Source organism: Salvelinus sp. IW2-2015, linkage group LG13 (assembly GCF_002910315.2).
Source record: "Salvelinus sp. IW2-2015 linkage group LG13, ASM291031v2, whole genome shotgun sequence".
Lineage (NCBI taxonomy): Eukaryota > Metazoa > Chordata > Actinopteri > Salmoniformes > Salmonidae > Salvelinus > Salvelinus sp. IW2-2015.
The window spans coordinates 3,068,373-3,092,977 of record NC_036853.1 but is presented as its reverse complement, the minus strand read 5'-3'; the positions used below and the strand labels follow the sequence as shown (position 1 = coordinate 3,092,977).

The window sequence follows — 24,605 nt, the reverse complement described above, 5'->3', positions numbered from 1 at the left end:
CATTGTATTTGATGAAATTCAGTGACACTGCAGGTCATGGGTGGGACAGGCAGGTCATGACCGCTGAGTCATGTGCAACAAGCCTAATAAACACTTATTGTACCTCTCCACAAGACTGTGTCAAAGATGTCAAACTGTTCTTCAGAGAACCACCAAAAATATGTCTCAAAAAGACACGCTGCAAAAGTGACATGAAACAGATATGTGAAGGTTGGAAAGTAGTGTAAGAAAGAGGCCACAATCTTGAAAGTATGGCACTGGAGGCTAGATGGTGTTGGTAGAGTGGAAGGAGTCGTGGCAAGTTATGTATTTGCTTGCAAGGCTCCCAAAGACCGAAATACAAAAACATTGTAAAACAAAATTAAGTGATTAACTAAAAGCAAAGCTACATCGACAGCTGCTTTAAATAACGAAAGGCTAACTCACCAGATAGTGAGAAGATAACACTGGCCCAAACTGACTTTCATAACCTTGCCAGATAGCCCTGCCCATACCTGGTAGGTAATAATGCTGTGTTCGTAACCAAGTGGGAAGTGGGAATGAACACATAAATCCACTTGACGGCCCTCCAACTGGTAATTCCTAGTGGGAAACTATCATCCTGAGCTCCTACTTCTCCCACATGCTGACCTCTTACATCACCTACCAAGGAAGTGACTTTTCTGCAGTTAAATGCAACCACAAAATATTCTTTATATAAAGGAATCTGTTAATATAGTTTTTGAACACTATCATTTGTTTACATTCATCATAGCTATACTTGTAGTTTATTGTTTACGTATCTTGTTCGCCATTAGCCAATCTCTCAACAAGTTCAAAGCACGTGAATACATCCAACGGATATTTACCACTTCACAACTAGTACATTCCCACCTCCCACGTGGTGACGAATGCAGCATTAGCTGCACCACTACATATTTTAAACATGAACATTTACAGAATTAATCTTTAATGATCTTTTACATTTTAAATATTTCATATTCATTATTCAATATAGAAATTATGAGATTTTAACACTCACACTTTTATCACTGGCAAAACACAAATAAGCCTATACCACCACCTTCCAAGGACAAAGTAGAGTCTGCACAGTAAAAAAAAGCATTCAATCAGGCACATAAAATTCTCAGAAAAGCCTCCTAGCACCTACAACTCATAGAGATAGATAGATGACTCTAGTGCCCAAAAGCCCATTTTAGCATGTGCAGCGCCATTGAGGACTTTCACCATTTTGAAGTAGTCAACTGGATGGGACTTCCTATGGGTTAAGGAAGGATCACATAATTACATCCAGGTCACCAATCAGCCAATTAATTATATTCGTGAGCAAACATTCCATAACTGTAGGTGGCAGTAAATCGCCAACCTTGGCTTTATACCTCCCCGGTGGCAGTATGCTCCCTTTCAGTTTGTTTACTCATAGAAGTAGTAGAAGAAGAACATTGACTACTTCAAAATGAAGATGACCTCAATGGTGCTGTCCAATATTGCGTCCTTTATCGCTGTGCTGCAGCTCGATACCACCACACGGTCCTGGACAACTCAGAAACACAAAGACAAGTTTCAAGTAAATGCTGGATTATAAAACAAATGTATTTGAAGGATTAAATGAATATTTAGAGTTGATCAGGGGCAATATTTCATCATTAGAGTTTACCAACTCAGTGACCTTATGGTTAGAGTGTCCGCCTTGAGATTGCAAGGTTGTGAGTTCAATCCCTGGCTGAGTCATACCAAAGACTGTAAAAATAGGGCCTGATGTGTCTCTGCTTAGCACTTAGCAATAAGGATATAGATTGGGGTGGTATGGCCCTGCCATACACTAGCGTCCTGTCTAGGGGGTGTACTTGTACATCTAGCTGCCTCACGCTACAGAAACAGGAGATAGGCTCCTTCCCTAGGAGCCGTTCTGGCTCGCACAAGCCAAGCCTACTTACATATTTCATTAGCTGATGTTTTAAACAACAAACAAAACAATGCCGCATGCTGCTAACCAGCCTCAAACAAGGCTACTGTTAAATAAGTCGAAGGAATGTGATGTGTAAGCCTAGAGTGAGTGTAGGAGTGCTATGTGCTTCTACTGAGGTAGGTAGAGCTTTGCATGTAATTACAGTTGCTATGAGAAGCAATTTGGTCTGATGAGTGACTCCTATTTTACTGATTCCCTATAGCGTCAAGCCAAGGTTCGGGACACAAGGTTGTTTGGRCAGAGATGAGTCTGTTCCAGCTAATTGCCTTTAGGGATGAGGAGGACACTTTTTCAGGTGATACTGAAAGCCATGACTTACAACTGAGGATGTCCTAAAATGGATTTTGTACCCCCATCGTTGAATAGGTCAAAAGCTGTCAAAAGACTTWAAAAAACTATTGTCAGGGATTGAACATGCAGTGTTTCTTAATGTCAGCTGAGGGGCAGTGTTACACAAGGAAATTGTAGCTAAGTGCAGAGGCCAATGGTGGGAGCACATGCACAGAGAAATAAAGTTTTGACTTAACGTGTTCAAAATCACTGAACTAAGTTACTAAATTTGTACATTTATAATTCCTTGTTTAACCTCAGTAGACACATTCTCTTGAGATGGAGGAGCAGAAAATAGCATGAATTAATTAATTTATAGTACACATTTATGATGTAGGGCTACTCCCTTGCCAAATGTTAGGTTTCTAAGTAGAAATCAACTAAATAATGAATTTACAATTTACAATATGCATTCATATTGTCAATGTACCATGCTTTTAAAATGTACAACTACATTGAGGCACATGATAATTTGATCGTTTAGCTTTTTCACTCAATTTGGTTTTATAAATACTGCACCAGAGTGATCTGAAAAGTTAAAAAGCCAAATAATATTTATCTATAATATTTATCTTTTAAAGCCGCAACCAAATTAACATAGAAAAGTGTGTTATAGATCTGTCATTCTCATTGAAAGCAGGTCTAAGAAGCGATAAATCTGTTCTGTGTGCACTATTTCTGTGCTTCCCGTTCTTAAGTTTCACGTTTGTGTATTTTACTCTTGGTTTTGTACACCAGCTTCAGACAGCTGAAAATACAATATCTTTGGTTATGGAAAATATATTTCACAGCAGTTTTGATGGTACAAATATTCTCTACACTATACTTGTTTGTTTTGTCACATAAACTGAAATTAGGTGAAGTATTAGAATTTGAGCAACCAGAAAATGGCAGAGCAATTCCTGCATAGTATATCTTTTAAGTGTGATTTATGACTGTGTCTATGAGTTGATCGACAACTGCTTATCAATGTCTTTGATGTACTTTCTCCTATGCTAATCAGCTTAATCATACTCTGTTTAGGTTGGCAGGCAAATAACATAAACAGTTTTGACATGATTTTCCGTTGTCTTTAATGGAGTACTTCCGCTTCACTAACCCTCACTAGTCTGGATTATGACCATGACCGCGGCGTGAATTAGGTCTATTCATTTCAATTCAACAATGAGGAACATTTTCATTGACCCCAACCCCAATTAGAATGTTTATTTATTCCTTACTATGAATGTGTGTGTGTGTGTGTGTGTATATATGTGTGTGTGTACTTGTTTTATCTAACTTTTTTTGGGAGACCGCTGAACAAACCCCCTCCCGAAAGGAGCATCATTATCTACCAATTAGCCATAAATATCTTCAGAGTCATGAGTCAGTCCGCCTCAGCGACCAAGAGACTCAGTCTCACTGGAAATGCCTTTGAAGTAAGAAATAATTAGTTATGCAATGAAGATAATTAGCAATGTCCGGCTCATAAATAAACACTATTTTCATTGCACACAATTATGCCTCTGACGCCTCTGGAGTAGCTAGTCCCCTGAGTAGCAAAGCACAGATCTCTGTGCTCATGGCAAACACACAGAGAAGTCTTAATGCCAACAGGGTGTAGACTCTACTTTGTGTGTGTGAGCGTGTGAGTGTGTGTGTCTAATGAGTTTTAATACGTTTATGTATGTGGAAGTCACACATGCATGCCTGTGTCTGTATACGCATGTGTGAACAAAGCGCATGCATATGTGGATGTATATTAGCATGGCTGTCTAAGTCATTCATTTTCTCCATTGTGTACTCCTTGTTATTGTTAGCATAATTATCCTGTTGTGAGAATAGAGGGAGTGCTGTGGTCCTGCATGATTTGGTCGACAAGGCTTCATCCTTAGTCCAGAGATACTATTTTCTCTCATCACCATTCCTCTCCTTCAAGGGCAGCCAGTGTTGAGTGACAGGGCTTAGTGTGTTTCTCCGCTGAATTAGATTTGATACTTGGGGCTCTATAACGGGGGCTCTATAACGGGGGCTCTATAACAGGAGGCACCTGCTCGGTAAGAATAGCTGGAATAACACTTAGTTTAAAAAAAAATCTTATCTCTCCAACAGACACTCGCCTCTCTGAGTGCCGCATTATTTGGTGCATTGTGGAGGGATATGTGTCACAACGAAAGGTAACAAGTGTCCAGGTAAAGATAAGGAATGGTGAGGGTAGACGCGGATTAAGTTGAGGAGACATCGGGGTGAAGGATTTAGGGGGAAGATTAACGGTGTAACACCCTTCGTCATGAACAACTCATTTTGGAAGGATTACGAGGTAATACGACTCGGCTTCAAATTTTCTCACATACACTTTTGTTCAGCCTTCATCTTTAACCATGCACTCATGTCTTCCAGAGAAATCAGGGAGAAAAGGTAAGATGTGGTGAGGTGAGGAAGGAGATGTCTGACAAGAAACCCTGGAGCTCATCTTCATGTAAATGCCATGCAGCAAGAATAGGCACACCTCCCTAGTATTCTGTTTCACATTGCTTACCCCATGCAACAGAAAGAGAAGACGGTGTGTAGATTCATTTGCAGTGTTAAGCAACATTGCAATTGGGGAATAAAGAAAGAATGTGATAAGATAGTGTCACCAACAGTCTGCTCTCAGTGGGCAGAGCATTACCTTGACAGCCCTTGATCCACTGCAAAGACAAGGTTATCTGCATTCCCAATGTCTGCTCATATAAATCAGCAGTTGCGACATAACTACTGAGCATTTTATGACGATGTCCCCCTTATCTGTGATGGAATGTTTGAGTACAGGTTTATGTAGGTAAATACTGGCACTCTCTTGCCTTTTTCTAATCTCCATCACTTTATCTGTAATGGCAATGAGATGCGCTGAGACAGATGTAACATACTCCATTATGTCTTTTTGTGGTTGAAAATTGTGCTTTCCTCTTTAAATTAGGAAATCAGAAGAATCAGTKGGGTGCCATTTGAAATGGTTCACTGTGCATGTTTATCTGGTATGATGTGTCCGCCCCTCCATTTTCATCAGAAGTAATAGAAGGCTATGAAGTGCTGGAAGTAATTCATTTTCAATGGAAGGAGAGCAATTTGAGGCAATGTGAGTAATTTGGCCATAGTTTAAACGATTCTGGCTGTGGAAAGACACAAAACAGTTGAGAAAATTGAACTTTATACAAATCATCAGCAATTATTAAAAAATATAATGAAATAAAATGTTATTCGTCACATGCTTTGTAAAATAACGTGTGGACTAACAGTGAAATGCTTACTTATGGACCTTCCCAACAATGCAGAGAGAAAGAAAATWGAGAAATAATAGAAAAGTAAAACACATAATAATAAAAGTAATAATAGATACATAATGAGTAATGATACCTTGGCTTTATACAAGGGGTACCAGTACTGAGTCAATGTGCAGGGGTACGAGGTAATAACTTGTCTATATACAAGGAGTACCAGTACTGCGTCGATGTACAGGGGTGCGAGGTAATTGAGGTAGATATGTACATATAACTAGGAATAAAGTGACARATAATAAACAGTAGCAGCAGTGTCTGTGATAAGTCAAAACAGTTAGTGCAAAACGGGTCAATGCAGATAGGCCGAGTAGCTAGTTGGTTAACTAACTAACTAACTATTTAGCAGTCTTAAAACTTGGGGGTAGAAGCTGTTCAGGGTCCTGTTGGTTCCAAACTTGGTGCGTCGGTACAGCATGCCGTGCGGTAGCAGAGAGAACAGTCTATGACTTGGGTGGCTGGATTCGGAACATTTTTAGGGCCTTCCTCTGATACCGCCTGATATAGAGGTCCTGGATGGCAGGGAGCTCGGCCCCAGTGATGTACTGGGCCGTACGTACAGTGGCTTGCGAAAGTATTCACCCCCGGTGGCATTTTTCCTATTTTGTTGCCATACAACCTGGAATTAAAATATATTTTGGGGAGGTTTGTATCATTTGATATACACAACATGCCTACCACTTTGAAGATGGAAAATCTTTTTTATTGTGAAACAAAAAAGAAATAAGACAAAAAACAGAAAAGTTGAGCGTGCATAACTATTCACCCCCCCARAGTCAATACTTTGTAGAGCCACCTTTTGCAGCAATTACAGCTGCAAGTCTCTTGGGGTATGTCTCTATAAGCTTGGCACATCTAGCCACTGGGATTTTGCCCAGTCTTCAAGGTAAAACTGTTCCAGCTCCTTCAAGTTGGATGGGTTCCRCTGGTGTACAGCAAGTCATACCACAGATTCTCAATTGGATTGAGGTCTGGGCTTTGACTAGGCCATTCCAAGACATTTAAATGTTTACCCTTAAACCACTCGAGTGTTGCTTTAGCAGTATTCTTTGGGTCATTGTCCTGCTGGAASGTAAACCTCCGTCCCAGTCTTACATCTCTGGAAGACTGAAACAGGTTTCCCTCAAGAATTTCCCTGTATTTAGCGCCATCCATCATTCCTTCAATTCTGACCAGTTTCCCWGTCCCTGCTGATGAAAAACATCCCCACAGCATGATGCTGCCACCACCATGCTTCACTGTGGGGATGGTRGTCTCGGGGTGATGAGAGGTGTTGGGTTTGCGCCAGACATAGCATTTTCCTAGATGTCCAAAAAGCTMAATTTTCGTCTCATCTGACCCGAGTACCTTCTTCTGTATGTTTGGGGAGTCTCCCACAGGCCTTTAGGCGAACACCAAACGTGTTTGCTCATTATTTTCTTTAAGCAATGGCTTTTTTCTGGCCACTCTTCCGTAAAGCCCAGCTCTGTGGAGTGTACGGCTTAAAGTGGTCCTATGGACAGATACTCCAATCTCTGCTGTGGAGCTTTTCAGCTCCTTCAGGGTTATCTTTGTTCTCTTTGTTGCCTCTCTGATTAATGCCCTCCTTGCCYGGTCCGTGAGTTTTGGTGGGCAGCCCTCTCTTGGCAGGTTTGTTGTGATGCCTTATTCTTTCCATTTTTTAATMATGGATTTAATGGTGCTCTGTGGGATGTTCAAAGTTTCGCATATTTTTTTATAACCCAACCCTGATCAGTACTTCTCCACAACTTTGTCCCTGACCTGTTTGGAGAGCTCCTTGGTCTTCATGGTGCCGCTTGCTTGGTAGTGCCCATTGCTTAGTGGTGTTGCAGACTCTGGGGCCTTTCAGAACAGGTGTMTATATACTGAGATCATGTGACAGATCATGTGACACTTAGATTGCACACAGGTGGACTTTATTTAACTAATTATGTAACTTCTCAAGGTAATTGGTTGCACCAGATCTTATTTAGGGGCTTCATAGCAAAGGGGGTGATATGCACTTACCACTTTTCCGTTTTTACTTGTTTTAAACAAGTTTTTTTCATTTCACGTCCACAATCTGGACTATTTTGTATATGTCAATTACATGAAATCCAAATAAAAATCTATTTAAATTACAGGTTGTAATGAAACAAAATAGGAAAAATGCCAAGGGGGTGAATACTTTTGCATGGCACTGTACTACCCTCTAGCGTCTTGCGGTCGGATGCCAAGCAGTTGCCATACCAAGCGKTGATGCAGCCAGTCAAGATGCTCTCAATGGTGCAGCTGTAGAACAGTTAGAGGATCTGAATGCCATGCCAAATCTTTTCAGCCTCCTTAGGGGGAAGAGGCGTTGTCGTGACCTCTTCAAGACTGTGTTGGTGTGTTTGGACCATGATAGATACTTAGTGATGTGGACACTGAGGAACTTGARGCTCTTGACCCACTCCACTCCAGCCCTGTCGATGTGAGGGCTGGAGTCCACGATCATCTCGTTTGTCCTGCTGACGTTGAGATAGATGTTGTTGTCCTGGCACCACACGGCCAGGTCTCTGACCTCCCTATAGGCTGTCTCATCGTCCTCAGTGTTCAGGCCTATCACTGTTGTTTTGTCAGCAAACTTAATGATGGTGTTGGAGTTGTGCTTGGCCACACAGTCGTGGGTGAACAGGGAGTACAGGAAGGCAGTAAGCATGCACCACTGAGGGGCCTCCGTGTTGAGGGTCAGCGTGACGGATGTGTTGTTGCCTACCCTCACCACCTGGGGGCGGCCTGACAGGAAGTCGGCTAAAGTTGCAGAGGGAGGTGTTCAGTCCCAGGGTCCTTAGCTTTGTGATGAGCTTGGAGGACTATATGTTGAACGCTGAGCTGTAGTCAATAAACAGCATTCTCATGTAGGTGTTCCTTTTGTCCAATGTGAATGGGCAGTATGGAGTGCTATAGAGATTGCATCATATGTGGATCTGTGAGCCATGACCAGCGTTTCAAAGTATTTAATGGCTACAGATGTGAGTGCTACAGGATGATAGTCATTTAGACAGGTTACCTTGGCGTTCTTGGGCACTGGGACTATGGTGGCCTGCTTGAAACGTGTCGGTATTACAGACTGGGTCAGGGAGAGGTTGAAAATATCAGTGAAGACACCACAGGATCCAGCAGGTGTCTCAGTAGGAAACATCTGACCTCACAAAAGTTTAAAACAGGGCTGGTGTTACTTGGCGCTTTGAAAAGGTACCACGCCTCATAAAAATAGGGGTTGGTGAACCATTACATAACGGTTAGATCTATCAGAAACGAGTTCCTTTCCAGGCCACACCGAAGGGGGGGGGCATATCTAAGCTGATGGCCTGTGTTGACAGGAACGGTTGGAGTGGTGCATCACATGCTGAGAGAAGAGTATTTCCATAGCATTACAAGACAAATGTAGCTTGAAATAGAATACCCTTTACCCAAGATGTCTTTTTCCTATGGTGATTCCCTCTAGAAGGGTTCACTAAGAAACAATCTTCCATACATTTGTCAGTTAGGCAGCTTTAACCATTTGTTATTGAATACTCGAGTAACATTGTGAGTAAAAATATCAGATTTGCAAGTCTAATATATTGTCTGAAGAGTAAAATAATTAAATGACAAGCTAATGGGTTTATTTTTTCATCGTTGTTTTATAGTCTTTCAGCTTGTATGTCATACGTCTTCTAAGCTTTTAGAATGTTGTCACATGTTAATATTACCTGTCCAGGCAACCAAAGATACTGACCGACCGAACAACATAGATATATGTGGTACATTTGTCTTCAGAGCACCTTGGATAGCTGCGGAACAATTTGGCCACAATTTTTCACCTTTGGCATCTGCCGTAGTATATGTTCCCCCACAGCAGGTACTATTTCCTCTGTGTCTATTGATATCAGTGTGGTAGGTGACAGCAGACCACCTAGCAGACCTCCATTGCACATTCTTCACCATCCCAGCACTCAGCCCCAGGGGGCCATGGTGTTCCCTATCGGCTCCACACAGACCAGGGGCATCAATCACTGTTCCATCAACGCTGGCTCCAAAGCGGGCACCTAAAAGGCCCATAAGCAGCCACTGAGCTAGGGGGATAGTGCTGGGCATTTTCAGAACGGACAGGAAGCAGGATATTGGTTCCCTCTGGGATGGGGAAAACATGCTGTATGGCCAAGTCCTTTGATTAATCACTGACATCTCTGGATTGATCAGCAAATGTTTGACAGGAGGTAAATAAAGTGTGATTCACAAGAGAGATGCCAAACTATTCAATTTATAGTTACAAAACATCAAGGTGGTTTAGATACCTTAGTGCTGCATGCATTGTTTGGCACTTGGGGATACCACTGGGATACAGCTGTAATTGATCATTCATAACTTTTCTGCACAGTCTCCAGTTTGACAGAGTGATCTTTCTTGTCATTCAACGAGAGACGACTTGTTTTCATGCAAATTCTTTCTTTGAAAAATGCTGCACCAAACATCTTAGTTAGATGTAAAATARTGTGACTAAGATCTCTTCGGCAACAAAGACAGAATTAACGAGAGATTTCTTGAGTTATTTTAGATTAATTTGGACTATTTTGAGGAAGTGTATACTGGCTATGGCGTCTCTAAATGGACAAACAGTACTATTGCCGCTTTTTCTCGTTTTTCAATTGAAGGTCTTTTAAGGGCACACTCGTTGGGTTCATCTAGGCGCCAGCCGAACAGAAGTATGCTGACACCTTAACATACACACACACATACAAACACACAAACAAACGGCAACAGCTGTACCCAGGGAGGAGGCGAACAGATGAGCAGACTTATTTTAAGCCTTGGGGGTTGTCAGTCGTAGCACGAGTGTTGAGAGAATGTCATCACTGCCGCGTTACACAGCTGAAGTCACTTCACCCTGTCTTTGGATCACACCACACTGTTGAGAGTACAGGATCAGTATGTTCTTGCCTTGCCTGTCATTTCAGTCACAACACGGCCTGCATGTTATTAACCTTCTTCCCGCTAAATGCAAATGCATCCCACTGGGCACAGACTTCAGTCAGTTAAACGTCTAGTTTTAATTTACATTTGGTTGAGTTGTCAACTAACGTGAATTCAACTTGAAATCAATAAAACATTTCACCATGTCATTGGATTTAGTTTAAAAGTGAAAAAAAAGTACAAAATGCCCTTACATTGATGACTTTATGCAAATCCTATTAGCTTTCTATGTCGATTCAACTTCATCGCATAGATTTTTGAGGTTGAAATGACGTGGAAACAACGCTGATTCAAGCAGTTTTTGCCCAGTGGGATTGCTATTCAGGCAAACACATTTTCCCATTCCTGAAGTGTGATTCCCAATAGCAGCTCTCTTTCTCCTCATCCAAGCAAACAAAGAGGACTCTGAAGCACTGGTGGTCATGTCTCGCAGAGTAGATATAGAAGGTCCCACATGGACATGTTAGTGTGAGAATAGCCTAGATGAAAAATAAGACTGCTGAAATGAACTATTTTAGTATAATGGTATCAAAATCCTAAGATTTTATATCAAATCTCTTTTCTCTGGTCAATAAATTGACTATTCAGCAGGCTCCCAGCAGTGCTGTTCCTGCTTGTCCAACACAAGAATCCAATGAGCTCGCCTCTGTCCGATTATTTCTTAATTTCTCCATGAGAAAGTTAATCTAATGAGCATTATTGGACTCTAATGAGAAATGTAATTAGTCAGATGGGAAGATTATCTCCGTGTAATTACAGTAGCTGTCTCTGTCTGCTTCAATTAAAATGACGGGAGTGAGAAGCTTATGACGCCTTGGTGGACGAGAGGGGGGAACTGTGCCTAACCTGACAAAAAATGGTAACCATTTGTCAAGACCAACCGTTCAGACTCCACAGAAAGGAGTTTCAATGCCCCATAAAAACTGAGTGAAGAATACCTCAGAGTTATGCCTCAAACATAACAGGCAGATCATCAATACAACATACCCAATGTTGATACACCAACCTAAGCAGTAATATAGTATAAATTGTCATAGTTTATATAGATGTATGGTTTTTCATCTTCATAGTCAAATGAAACTCTATCAATTATCAGCGCTTTTTCCTTTGCTGTGTTTGACAGCACAGGAAAACAAATGACACGGAGGTGGATTGATGGACAAAATCCCCCTCACGTCAGTCATAACCTATTTACATTTAAGTAATTTAGCAGGCACTCTGATTCAGAGCGACTTACAGGAGCAATTAGGGTTAAGTGCCTTGCTCAAGGGCACATCAACAGATTTTCAACTAGTCGGCTCTTAACCGCTAGGCTACCTGCCGCCACCTATGTGCCTATGTGTTTACATTTCCACTTCACAAGTGTCAGAAGTGTCATGGCTGTTGACAGGGATTTGGTCAAGGCAGAGTTGATACTCTTAAGCCTTTCCTTGCCGAGGGTTATCGATCGAGCACTGTGAGGTGGTTACCAGTACTACTGACCCCAGAGCAGAGCTGATGGGCTCCAAGGGTCATTCAGACTTATAGCACTCAGTTCAAAGAATGTACTGGATCACTGCTAGAGCAATATTGTGATAACATACCCCGAAGAAAGTAATCACACACACAGCCATCCATGGATTTGAGGTTTAATGCTATTATCACCGCTGCTCTTAGCAATGAGAGATCACAATGGAGGAGTAATTACACACTAATGATCAGTTTGTAATGGAAACAAAAACATTGTTTTTCAAACTGAGGCTGCCCACTTAATTGGTCAGAGCACAAAGGTATACGCTGTAAAGCAGGTACACTCGCCATYCGGGGGATGAAATGTTGAGGACATCACTTTGGTGGTTTGTGTTTTGTAAAATTATAGTGTGGGGAATGTGTCTATTTTTGAAGGTCCTCTGCTGTAGGCGGTTTGGATTTGATCTGTTATATAGGGTGTTATCTACGGTCACATCTGAGCATGGACTTGCATCAGAGATCTGAGAAAGAACAACACAGGCTAAACATTGTTAACCCTTTAAACTGTATTTTACTGAAACTCTTTCAGTAGAGACTGGTCCATTAAATGGGATTGGTCCTTACCAGAGGGAGTGAAGGGGAAGTGGTAAGGAAACATGTATGTTATCCCTCTGTTAAGTCCTCTACTGAACTTGAAACCACCAGGACAAAGCAGTCAATATGCAGATTAATGATAATGACTTGCGGGCCCCGGAGATAATCTTTTTAAGCTCTTTTTATCTAAACAACAATGGAAGGAAAGGCAGAGACAATCCCTAAGCTAACAAACAACAGAATTTGAATGTGTATATTTTGTAGATAGAATGAACTTCAGATAAGGAAATCTGTGTACAGTATCAAAGTAGAAAATAATATGCCAAACAGTCACACATCTTTTCTTGAAATTTCACTTCTGGATGCACTTTGCTGAGCCTTAAAATATGTTTGTTATTTCTAATATATATATTTTTAAAGTTCTCATGCATCTGTTTTTATCTCAATATCAAATCATTTCTGGGTAACAATTAAGTACTTTACCGTGATTGTTTCCCATTAAAATGCCCAGAACTGTCTAGAATTTCATTGTAAGCTGAAGCATTAAGATTTCCCTCCACTCGATCTAAGGGGCCTTGCCCGAACCATGAAAAACAGCACCAGACCATTATACTTCCTCCACCAAACTTGACTATGCATTCGGGCAGGTAGCATTCTCCTGGCATCCGCCAAACCCAGATTTGTCCATTGGACTGCCAGATGGTGAAGCGTGATTCATCATCCCAGAGAATTTGTTTCCACTGCTCCAGAGTCCAATGGCGGTGAGCTTTACACAACTCCAGCCGATGCTTGGCATTGTGCATGGTGATCTTAGGCTTGTGTGCGGCTGCTCGGCCATGGAAACCCATTTCATGAAGCTCCCAACGAACAGTTCTTGCGCTGACGTTGCTTCCAGAAGCAGTTTTAAACTGGATAGTTATGGTGCCACGTTGAAAGTCACTGAGCTCTTCAGTAATGCCATTCTACTGCCAATGTTTGTCTATGGAGATTGCATGGCKGTGTGCTTGATTTTGTACACCCGTCAGCAGCGGGTGTGGCTGAAAAAGCCAAATCCACTCATTTGAAGGGGTGTCCACATACTTTTGTGCATAGTGCCTTCGGGAAATTATTCAGACACCTTGACTTTTTTCACATTTTGTTACATTACAGCCTTATTCTAAAATGGACTAAATAAAAAAAATCATCAGCAATCTACACACAATACCTCATAATGACAAAGCGAAAACAGGTTTTTAGATTTTTTTATTTTATTATAAAAACAAAACATAAAATACCTTATTTACATAAGTATTCAGACCCTTTACTATGAGACTCAAAATTGAGCTCAGGTGCATCCTGTTTGCAACTTGATTGGAGTCCACCTGTGGTAAATTCAATTGATTGGACATGATTTGGAAAGGCACACACCTGTCTATATAAGGTCCCACRGTTCACAATGCATTTCAGAGCAAAAACCAAGCCATGATGTCGAAGGAATTGTCCGTAGATCTCCGAGACAGGATTGTGTCGAGGCACAGATCTGGGGAACGGTACCAAAACAATTCTGCAGCATTGAAGGTCCCCAAGAACACAACGGCCTCTATCATTCTTAAATGGAAGAAGTTTGGAACCACAAAGACTCTTCCTAGAGCTGGCCGACCGGCCAAACTAAGCAATTGTGGGAGAATGGCCTTTGTCAGGGAGGTGACCACGAACCCGATGGTCACTCTGACAGCTCTAGTTCCTCTGTGGAGATGGGAGAACCTTCCAGAAGGACAACCATCTCTGCAGCACTCCACCAATTAGGACTTTATGGTAGAGTGGCCAGATGGAAGCCACTCCTCAGTAAAAGGCACATGATAGCCTGCTTGGAGACTCTCAGACCATGAGAAACAAGATTCTCTGGTCTGATGAAACCAAGATGGAACTCTTTGGCCCTGAATGCCAAGCATCACATCTGGAGGAAACCTGGCACCATCCTCAGGATAAAGCATGGTGGTGGCAGCATCATGCTGTGTGGAGGTTTTTCAGCGGCAGTGACTGGGAGATTAGTCAGATTGAGGAAAAGATGAACGAAGCAAAGTACAGAGAGATCCTTGATGAAAACCTGCTCCAAAGCACTCAGGGCCTCAGACTGGGGCAAAGCCAACAGGACAACGACCCTAAGCACACAGCCAAGACAACTCAGGAGTGGCTTTGGGACAAGTTTCTGAATGTCCTTGAGTGGCCCAGCCAGGGCCCGGACATGAACATGATCGAACAGCTCTGGAGAGACCTGAAAGTAGCTGTGCAGTAAYGCTCCCCATCCAACCTGACATAGCTTGAGAGGATCTGCAGAGAAGAATGKGAGAAACTCCCCAAATACAGGTGTGCCGAACTTGTAGCATCATACCCAAGAATATTCGCTGCCAAAGGTGCTTCAACAAAGTACTAAAGTGTCTGAATACTTATGTAAATGTGATATTTCAGTTTCTAAAAAATATGTTTTTGCTTCTTCATTATGGACTACTGCGTGTAGATTGATTAGGGAAAAATATGATTTATTCAATTTTAGAATAAAGCTGTAATGTAACAAAATGTTGAAAAAAAGTCAAGAGGTCTGAATACCTTCCGAAGGCACTGTATATAGTGTATCTACATAAAACACAGGAAATATCATTTTTGACCTCACTGGGCCTTTAACAATGGATATTGTACATTTTGTTTATTCCAAATTTGGACTCCAATGGTATTCGGTATCTTTCAAATCACTCCSCTGTTGCAGACAATCCCCTGTGACTTAGACGTAATGCTCCTGTTAGCCCCTTACCCTAGCAGTCATCCACCTGCCATGCAGCACTTCCCTCATCCACCCACCCCCTGTTTATTTAATTCATTAGGAAACACAAAAGTGCCTCGCGTTGACTGATCCCTGGTCTGATGGCACGGCGGATCGATGAAGCTCCCGGGTTAGGGCAGAATGGTAATGTTTGGACCAACAAGCTGATGGATGCACACTTGAGAATGGGTGCCGGGGAGGGGAGAGATCGATGGAAACTTTGCTGAGCATAGATAAGAGGCTGGCTCATCACCACGCAGGGCTCTGTCTTTGATCGCTCGCCTCTCCCCTTCACATGATGAGGGTTTAAACTCTTTGTTTACGTGTTAGAGGCTCCACTATGCTGGAGCTCTCCCTACTTTTTCCTCATCCCCAGTACTTGTTTACTGCCCAACCTCCATGATCCATCTGGTAGTCCACTCATTCACCTCCCTGCAGGAATACAGCAGCAGTATAAACCACACTTTCAGAAATGTATTTGATTTGCACAGCAGCATGCCCCTGGATGGAGCCAGTTGACACTTGATTTAGAAACACATTGTCCCGTGGCTTCTGAAAGAGCAGTGTGGAATCTGAAACGAATGAATTCCCACCTTACATTCAACAAAAATGAAGTAAAATCACTAAATAATTAGTTGCCTCAATACCAAACAAATATTACCCTAAAATGCACCATACTTTAGAAGACAAGTCACTGTTATTTTATCGGTCAATAATATGACAAAATAGTGCATAATGAAAAAAAGTTTCAGCATTCATTAAAACCTTCTCTCACCTTTTAACTACTTTTCATCTGCGGAAACACCTCGGGGGGTTGATTGACAATGTGTTAATTAGCCAATCAGGGAGTGAGGGGACTCGACACCTGTGTGGTCAGTCCAACCGCAATTACCTTCTGCCTGCCTCCCCTGCTCCCTATTAGAGCCAAGCTGTTAGCGATAGAGAGCCTAATGGCCCAGTAATAAGACAAGCGCTCCGAGTCTATCTTAATGAAAATCACTGGACCTCCCTCAGTCTGTCTCTCCTTGTGGCGTTTGCATGCAGAGGTGGCTGCTCTTCCTGATGGTACTGGAGGAGAGGGAAATGTTGGCAGACTATCGCTACTTGTTCCAGTAGATTTCAAAAGTTTCATTTTCTTGTTTCCTGTCCTTCACTGATCGGACAAGGTTTGTTAGGTGAGAGCAGTGATATCTATCCATTCTTCTACCAGTATTCTCCAAAGAAAGGATGGGAGGGGGCAAAGTTAGTGGAAGATATTGGGGCACAGCCAGAAATACATTCTTCCTCATCATCATTAATCCTTCCCCTTCTCAAAAGAGATCATTAGTGAATATGATTGGAAAAATCCAAAGAATGGAAACCCTGTCAGGACAAGAAAGATGCATTTCTTAATTATTTCTACAGTTCTGGCCTCAGCACTGAACTAGTATGAGAGTAATCTTGACTGTATGAGTCAATGACAAAATGACTTGAATGACTTAGCAGTGGTAGGGGTAATATGTCACCACCACCTCCACCCACCTGCACCTTCTCAAACACACAGCCTAGAATGTTTTGACAGTATGTGTCCCGCTCTTCACACACCCTCCCCCATTCCCGCTCTCCCTTCCCAAAAGCAAGACGATAAGGAGTCATTCCGAAGCTGTTGTACCTGATTTGCTGAGGAGGGATTGAAATGACACTGACAAATCCTCCATGTCCCCTCGTGACAGTTGTGACATTCTCAATCCTATTTATTTACTGTCGACCGGAGGAGATGTCACATTGGACAGTGAATATTTCTACTAGTCTGATACCGGGGCACAACCAGTTCATGTTCTTTATCCCTCACAACTTGACTTTTCACATCTTTATCCATGCAGGACTGTCCATGCATTTGTTTCACAACATCATGTTTGTGGTTTGTGGTTTCTCTAACAGTCTACATAATCTATTGCAAAATAATAAACAGAATTTGTACCTAAAAGGACCATTCAGCTCCAATTACAAGACATGTAGATTGTTGACGATGACCCGACCCATGCCCAGTGAGCAAAACATCTTTTAAGCGTCTTTTCAACATCTTTTCACTGTCTTTTTTTACCAAAAAATACATATTTTCAATGTATTTTCAACATATTTTGCTCTCAGAGGCAGTTCCTTTACAAAGGTCAAGGTTCAGAAGGTGTCAAGAAGCAACAACTTCCATGAACGCGATGGCGGCCTTACTTTAGCATTTCTATTACAGTTTTTGTTCAATTGCTAACATGCATTGGTCAAAACTGAAGTGACATTGTCAAAACTCTTCACACAGTCAGTGAAACAGAAGTGTATGTGGACCAAACTGTGAATAATTTTTCATTGCTTTCACACACAAAATGCATTCAATGACCACATTCTCTGAAATCCATGATTTATTTTCTCATTCATACTCCACCACCTGCAAAACTATATATTTGCAGCACGTTTTCAAATGCTAACACACTGTTTCCAAAACTGTTGAAAACACATTCGAAACAGAATGATGGCAAATGTCGTGCATTTCTGCAGTAACCAGATTGCAACATATAGAAAATCTCAGCAGAATATTATTAATACCAAACACAGCTGATTGCAATTTCAGCTGAAAGCCTACCCAAGTGTCCTGTTTTCAGTCTTGTTAAAACAGCCAAAAGAGGACGGCTTCGGAATGATTTAGTTTGGAAASATGGATCAAGGAAGACAGGTTGGTGGGGAAAGAAGAGTGGCAGGGAGAGGGAGAATGCGTGGAGGAGAATGGAGAGGAAGACCAAGAGCKGTGGTCTCTGATGAGATAAGGGCCACAATTACTGACCATGTTGTAAACCACGGTCTCTCTTTGAGAGAGGCTGGTTTAAGGGTGCAACCGAATTTGCAGCGTACAACAGTTGCATCAATAGTACAAACGTTCAGTCAAAACAACAGGTGAGATGTGCATCCTTGATAAATGATAATTGAACTACATATTACAGTACAGTACAGCATGTTCACATTTTTACATGTACTGACATTTTGAAATATATTGATTGTTTTGTGTTTTTCAGTAGGATCCAAATGTTGCCTCCCACAGGAGGGAGAGGCAGAATATTATCAGATGCACAGGAAATTGCTATTGTTGACATGGTAATTGGCAACAATGCAATTMAACTGCGGGAAATTCGGGACAGAGTGCTGGCAGACAATATCACTTTTGGGAATGTGAATACGGTCAGCACAACGACAACAAGAGTCCTAGAGAAACATAAAATAAGGATGAAGCAGTTGTACCCTTTGAGAGAAACGGTGAACGTGTGAAAGAAGTCCGGTATCAATATGTCCAGGTAAGATGTCTGTTCAATAACCAAACAGGGTACATACACAGCTATACATAATGTAAAGTACTGTAAAACTGTGGATTTACTGTATTTTAGARAGTAAAGGAGATGGAAGCCAGGCAAACTGCACATACAGTACATTCATCTTAGTGGATGAAGCTGGATTCAACCTGGCAAAAACACGCCGTAGGGGAAGAAATGTGATTGGACAGAGAGCAACCGTGGATGTCCCAGGCCAGAGAGGAGGTAACATCACAATGTGTGCAGCACTGTCCAATTATGGTTTGCTGTTACACAAACCACTCATTGGCCCCTACAATACAGAGAGGCTCACTTATTTTCAGGATGACCTGCATAATCGACTTGTGCCAGCGGAGGAGAGATTGGCAAGAAACTCCCCTACCTTCGTTGTTGTGTGGGATAATGTGGCATTCCACCACTCTGCTGCAGTCACAGACTGGTTTGCTGCACATCCCAGGATGTCAGTACTATTCCTGCCTCCATACTCCTCCTTCCTAAACCCCATAGAGGAGTTTTTCTCTGCGTGGAGGTGGAAGGTTTATGACCACCATCCACATGACCAGATGTCCGTACTGGATGCCATGAATGCGGGGTGTGGAGACACTTCTCCTGAAGACTGCTAGGGTGTGGAGACACTTCTCCTGAAGACTGCCAGGGTGTGGAGACACTTCTCCTGAAGACTGCCAGGGTGTGGAGACACTTCTCCTGAAGACTACACAGCACAACACAACACACACCACACACACACACACACACACACACACACACACACACACACACACACACACACACACACACACACACACACACACACACACAACTCATGGGCATTTGGGACCTATGTAAAGGTATCCTCCAGCCACACCCTACCTACAGTATATATGCTCTCCATTATCCCTGGCAACATTGTGTACTGTGGTTCCATGACAACCGGAATTTAAAAAAATCAATTGCTAACAAGCATCGGTTTGCGACTTTTTCAAAACGCTTCCTCACCGTTCTCGGCCAAGGCAACAAAGGAGTGGCTCAAGAAGAAGCACATTAAGGTCCTGGAGTGGCCTAGCCAGTCTCCAGACCTTAATCCCATAGAAAATCTGTGGAGGGAGCTGAAGGTTCGAGTTGCCAACGTCAGCCTCGAACCTTAATGACTTGAAGAAGATCTGCAAAGAGGAGTGGGACAAAATCCCTCCTGAGATGTGTGCAAACCTGGTGGCCAACTACAAGAAACGTCGACCTCTGTGATTGCCAACAAGGGTTTTGCCACCAAGTACTAAGTCATGTTTTGCAGAGGGGTCAAATACTTATTTCCCTCATTAAAATGCAAATCAATTCATAACATTTTTGACATGCGTTTTTCTGGATTTTTTTGTTGATTATTCTGTCTCTCACTGTTCAAATAAACCTACCATTAAAATTATAGACTGATCATTTCTTTGTCAGTGGGCAAACGTACAAAATCAGCAGGGGATCAATACTTTTTCCCCTCACTGTATATAGACAGACCACACACAGAGTTGCAATTTTCCAATAATGGATGGACCAGGAAACGAACAGGGTCAACAGCCAAGAGGAGGAAGAAGAGGAGCAAGGATGCGTGGTGGAAGGCAAAACAGAGGAAGAGGCAGAAGAGGACATAGGCGCATATCTGATGACATAAGGGCACAATTGTAGACCATGTTGTCAATCATGGCCTTACAATGGCTGAGGCGGGTCGAAGGGTGCAGCCGAATATTGGGAGATCAACCGTGTCCTCAATAGTTCAAACGTTTTGAAGAGAGAACAGGTATGTCCACCAATGTACAGTGCACTGTTACTGTATATAAGCAGTATACTGTATACTTCCTACAATGCTTCATATTACAGTAGTCCACTTGTATTTCACAGCATACAGAAATTACTCTATACAGATACATACTGCACCTTACATGCACCCACCTGTATGTTTTACAGTAAAATGTGTGTTCGCATAGTTTTTGTCTATGTGAAAGTGTGCGATACATCATTGCATTTTTCCCCACATAGGACTGCAAGATTACCTCAAACCGGTGGCAGAGGACGCCTTTTCACACCTCAACAGGAGGAGGCTATTTGCACCATGGTCCGAGCAAACAATGCATGAGACTCAGGGAAATACAAAGGACCATTATAGAACCATCGACAGGGTGCTGCATAGAAACCAGATGAGTATGAAACAGCTGTACCGTGTACCATTCCAAAGGAATGAGGACAGAGTTAAGGAGCTACGGTACAGATATGTACAGGTAAAACATATATCTATGTAACTACTTTACAGCAACATTTTATAGTGATACATAGTACAGTAAGCATAAACTGCACACATTTCCATTGCTGTGGAAGGAACATGCAATATATGTACATTTTATGTCACTCTTCCTTACCAAACAAATTAAACTGTGTGTTCTGGGATATAGCGTATAATGGAGTTGGAATCAAGTGAACCCTCTCACAACTTTGTATACGTGGATGAGGCTGGCTTCAACCTGACCAAATGCAGAAGGCGGGGTCGGAATATCATCGGTCACAGAGCTACTGTGGATTTGCCAGGCCAACGGGGAGGAAATATCAGCATGTGTGCTGCTATTTCGGAGCATGGTGCCTAACCCATATCCCCTTATAGGCCATACAACACCCAGCATCTACTCAACTTTTTAGAGACTCTCTACAGGGCTCCATCCCTGATGATGAGAGGGGTCTGTTTAGAGAGGTTTGCCAAAGTATGTGGTCATTTGTGAATAATGTGAGTTTCCATCGATCAAACATCTATAAGGCAATGGTTTGTGACCCACCCGAGGATGCTCATAGAATTCCTCCCACCTTATTCACCATTCCTTAACCCAATTGAGGAGTTTTTTCAGCATGGAGGTGGAAGGTGTACGATCGTCAGCCACACACACAGATGACCCTGCTGGCTGCAATGGATGCAGCATGTGAGGACATCACAGTAGACGCCTGCAGAGGATGGATAAGGCATTCCAAAAGATTCTTTCCACGTTGCATTGGAAGGGAAATATCCGGTGTGATGTGGATGAGAATATGTGGGCCGACAGACAGGAACGTCTGGATGTGTAGAGACAGCACAACAGTGCTGCGGGCAAAGTTGTGCCTTAGGGTGGTTTCCTGTGTTTCTTTCTAATTTAGTTTTTTTTCCTTTGTGCCCCTTGGGTTGTCCAGTCTCTTTCAATCAATAACCCACATACAGTAAATTGTAAATAGTACTGTTGAAATTGATATATGCCATAGAAGTGCAGCCTTGTGCATTTTCAATACAGTAACTGTCATCCAAACTGTAGCCTAAGTTTACATCAGGTAATACTGTCAAAGTACACAGTTACATTGACAACATGCCTAAACATTTTGACGACCTTGTCGTGAACAATGACTCAATGACTTATCATTCTGATGACACTGACATGATCATTGGCATGAATATTTACTTTTGAGAGATGTACTAAGGATTTTTAGTGACTGACTAGCTTTAGAAACATATCTATTGTATATTGCAGTTTGTACAAATGTTCTGAGAAATGCACTTATTATTTTGCACATGTTAGGATGATGTGAAAAATGCACCAAAGCGACTGAGAAAAACTGTAAACAGCTTGGAAAATTCCAGAAAATTATGTCATGGCTTTAGGAGCTTCTGATAAGCTAATTTACATAATTTGAGTCAATTGGAGGTGTATCTGTGGATGTATTTCAAGGCCTACCTTCAAACTGAGTGCCTCTTTGCTGACATCATGGGAAAATCAGCCAAGACCTCAGAAGAAAATTGTAGACCTCCACAAGTCTGGTTCATCTTTTGGAGTAATTTCCAAATTCCAGAAGGTACCACGTTCATCTGTACAAACAATAGTACGCAAGTATAAACACCATGGCACCACGCAGCCGTCATACCGCTCAGGTAAGAGACGCGTTCTGTCTCCTAGAGATGAACGTAATTTGGTGCGAAAAGTGTAAATCAATCCCAGAACAACAGCAAAGGACCTTGTGAAGATGCTGGAGGAAACAGGTACAAAAGTATCTATATCCACAGTAAAACGAGTCCTATATCGGCATAACCTGAAAGGCCGCTCAGCAAGGAAGAAGCCAATGCTCCAAAACCGCCATTAAAAAGCCAGACTACGGTTTGCAACTGCACATGGGGACGAAGATAGTACTTTTTGGAGAAATGTCCTCTGTTTGATGAAACAGAAATAGAACTGTTTGGCCATAATGACCATCGTTATGTTTGGAGAAAAAGGGAGAAGTTTGAAAGCCGAAGAACACCATCTAACCGTGAAGCACGGGGTGGCAGCCTCGTGGGGGTGCTTTGCTGCAGAAGGACTGGTACACCTCACAAAATAGATGGCATCATGAGGGAGGAAACTTATGTGAATATATTGAAGCAAATCTCAAGACATCATTCAGGAAGTTAAAGCTTGGTTGCAAATGGGTCTTCCAAGTGGACAATGACCCAAGCACACTTCCAAAGCTGTGGCAAAATGGCTTAAGGACACAAAGTCAAGGTATTGGAGTGGCCATCACAAAGCCCTGACCTCAATCCTATAGAAAATGTGTGGCAGAACTGAAAAAGTGTGTGCGAGCAAGGAGGCCTACAAACCTGACTCAGTTACACCAGCTCTGTCTGGAGGAATGGGCCAAAATTCACCCAACTTATTGTGGGAAGCTTGTGGAAGGCTACCCAAAACGTTTGACCCAAGTTAAACAATTTAAAGGCAATGCTACAAATACAAATTGAGTGTATGTAAACTTCTGACCCACTGGGAATGTGATGAAAGAAATAAAAGCTGAAATAAATCATTCTCTCTACTATTATTATGAAATTTCACATTCTTAAAATAAAGTGGTGATCCTAACTGACCTAAGACAGGGGTTTTACTTGGATTAAATGTCAGGAATTGGGAATGTTAAAATGTATTTGGCGAAGGTGTATGTAAACTTCCGACTTCAACTCTATATGTAACAAGAATGAATCAGAAATGCAGCAATTTGCTTCAATAGCCTTTATTCTTTTCTATATCTTTGCATATAGTCATTTACTTGTGAAAATAAAAAGTTTGAACAAAAAAACAAATTCCAGGTCTGCAATAATAAAAAACATCAACAACACGTGTAGTATAATCACTCATACTGTACAGTACTGTGAGGGTTCTAGTTCTCATCAACATGTATAGTATAATCACTCATACTGTACAGTACTGTGAGGTTTCTAGTTCTCACAACATGTGTAGTATAATCACTCATACTGTACAGTACTGTGAGGGTTCTAGTTCTCATCAACATGTATAGTATAATCACTCATACTGTACAGTACTGTGAGGGTTCTAGTTCTAACAACATGTGTAGTATAACACTCATACTGTACAGTACTGTGAGGTTCTAGTTCTCATCAACGTGTGTAGTATAATCACTCATACTGTACAGTACTGTGAGGGTTCTAGTTCTCCCTCTCTCCTGCATTTGGCAACAAGTTCTCATCAACTCACATCTTATGTCTTCTCTGGCGATGCATCTTGGAAAATATTTTTGGAATGTCTAATCCAACCCTGGTAGTCTTCAGGAGAAGTGTCTCCACACCCTGGCAGTCTTCAGGAGAAGTGTCTCCACACCCTGGTAGTCTTCAGGAGAAGTGTCTCCACACCCTGGCAGTCTTCAGGAGAAGTGTCTCCACACCCTGGCAGTCTTCAGGAGAAGTGTCTCCACCACCCTGGCAGTCTTCAGGAGAAGTGTCTCCACACCCTGGCAGTCTTCAGGAGAGTGTCTCCACACCCTGGCAGTCTTCAGGAGAAGTGTCTCCACACCCTGGCAGTCTTCAGGAGAAGTGTATCCACACCCTGACA

At 42.1% G+C, this 24,605-nt stretch overlaps 1 long non-coding RNA gene across 1 annotated transcript in view; it reads right to left on the bottom strand.

Moving 5' to 3' along the window:
- Nucleotides 1-5,281: 5,281 nt before the first annotated feature.
- Nucleotides 5,282-24,605, bottom strand: part of LOC111972080 (uncharacterized) — a 258,803-nt gene continuing 239,479 nt past the window's right edge. Inside the window, exon 3 of the long non-coding RNA XR_011480691.1 lies at nt 5,282-5,292. This is a non-coding gene — a long non-coding RNA (uncharacterized lncRNA). The remainder of the gene's footprint in view (nt 5,293-24,605) is intronic.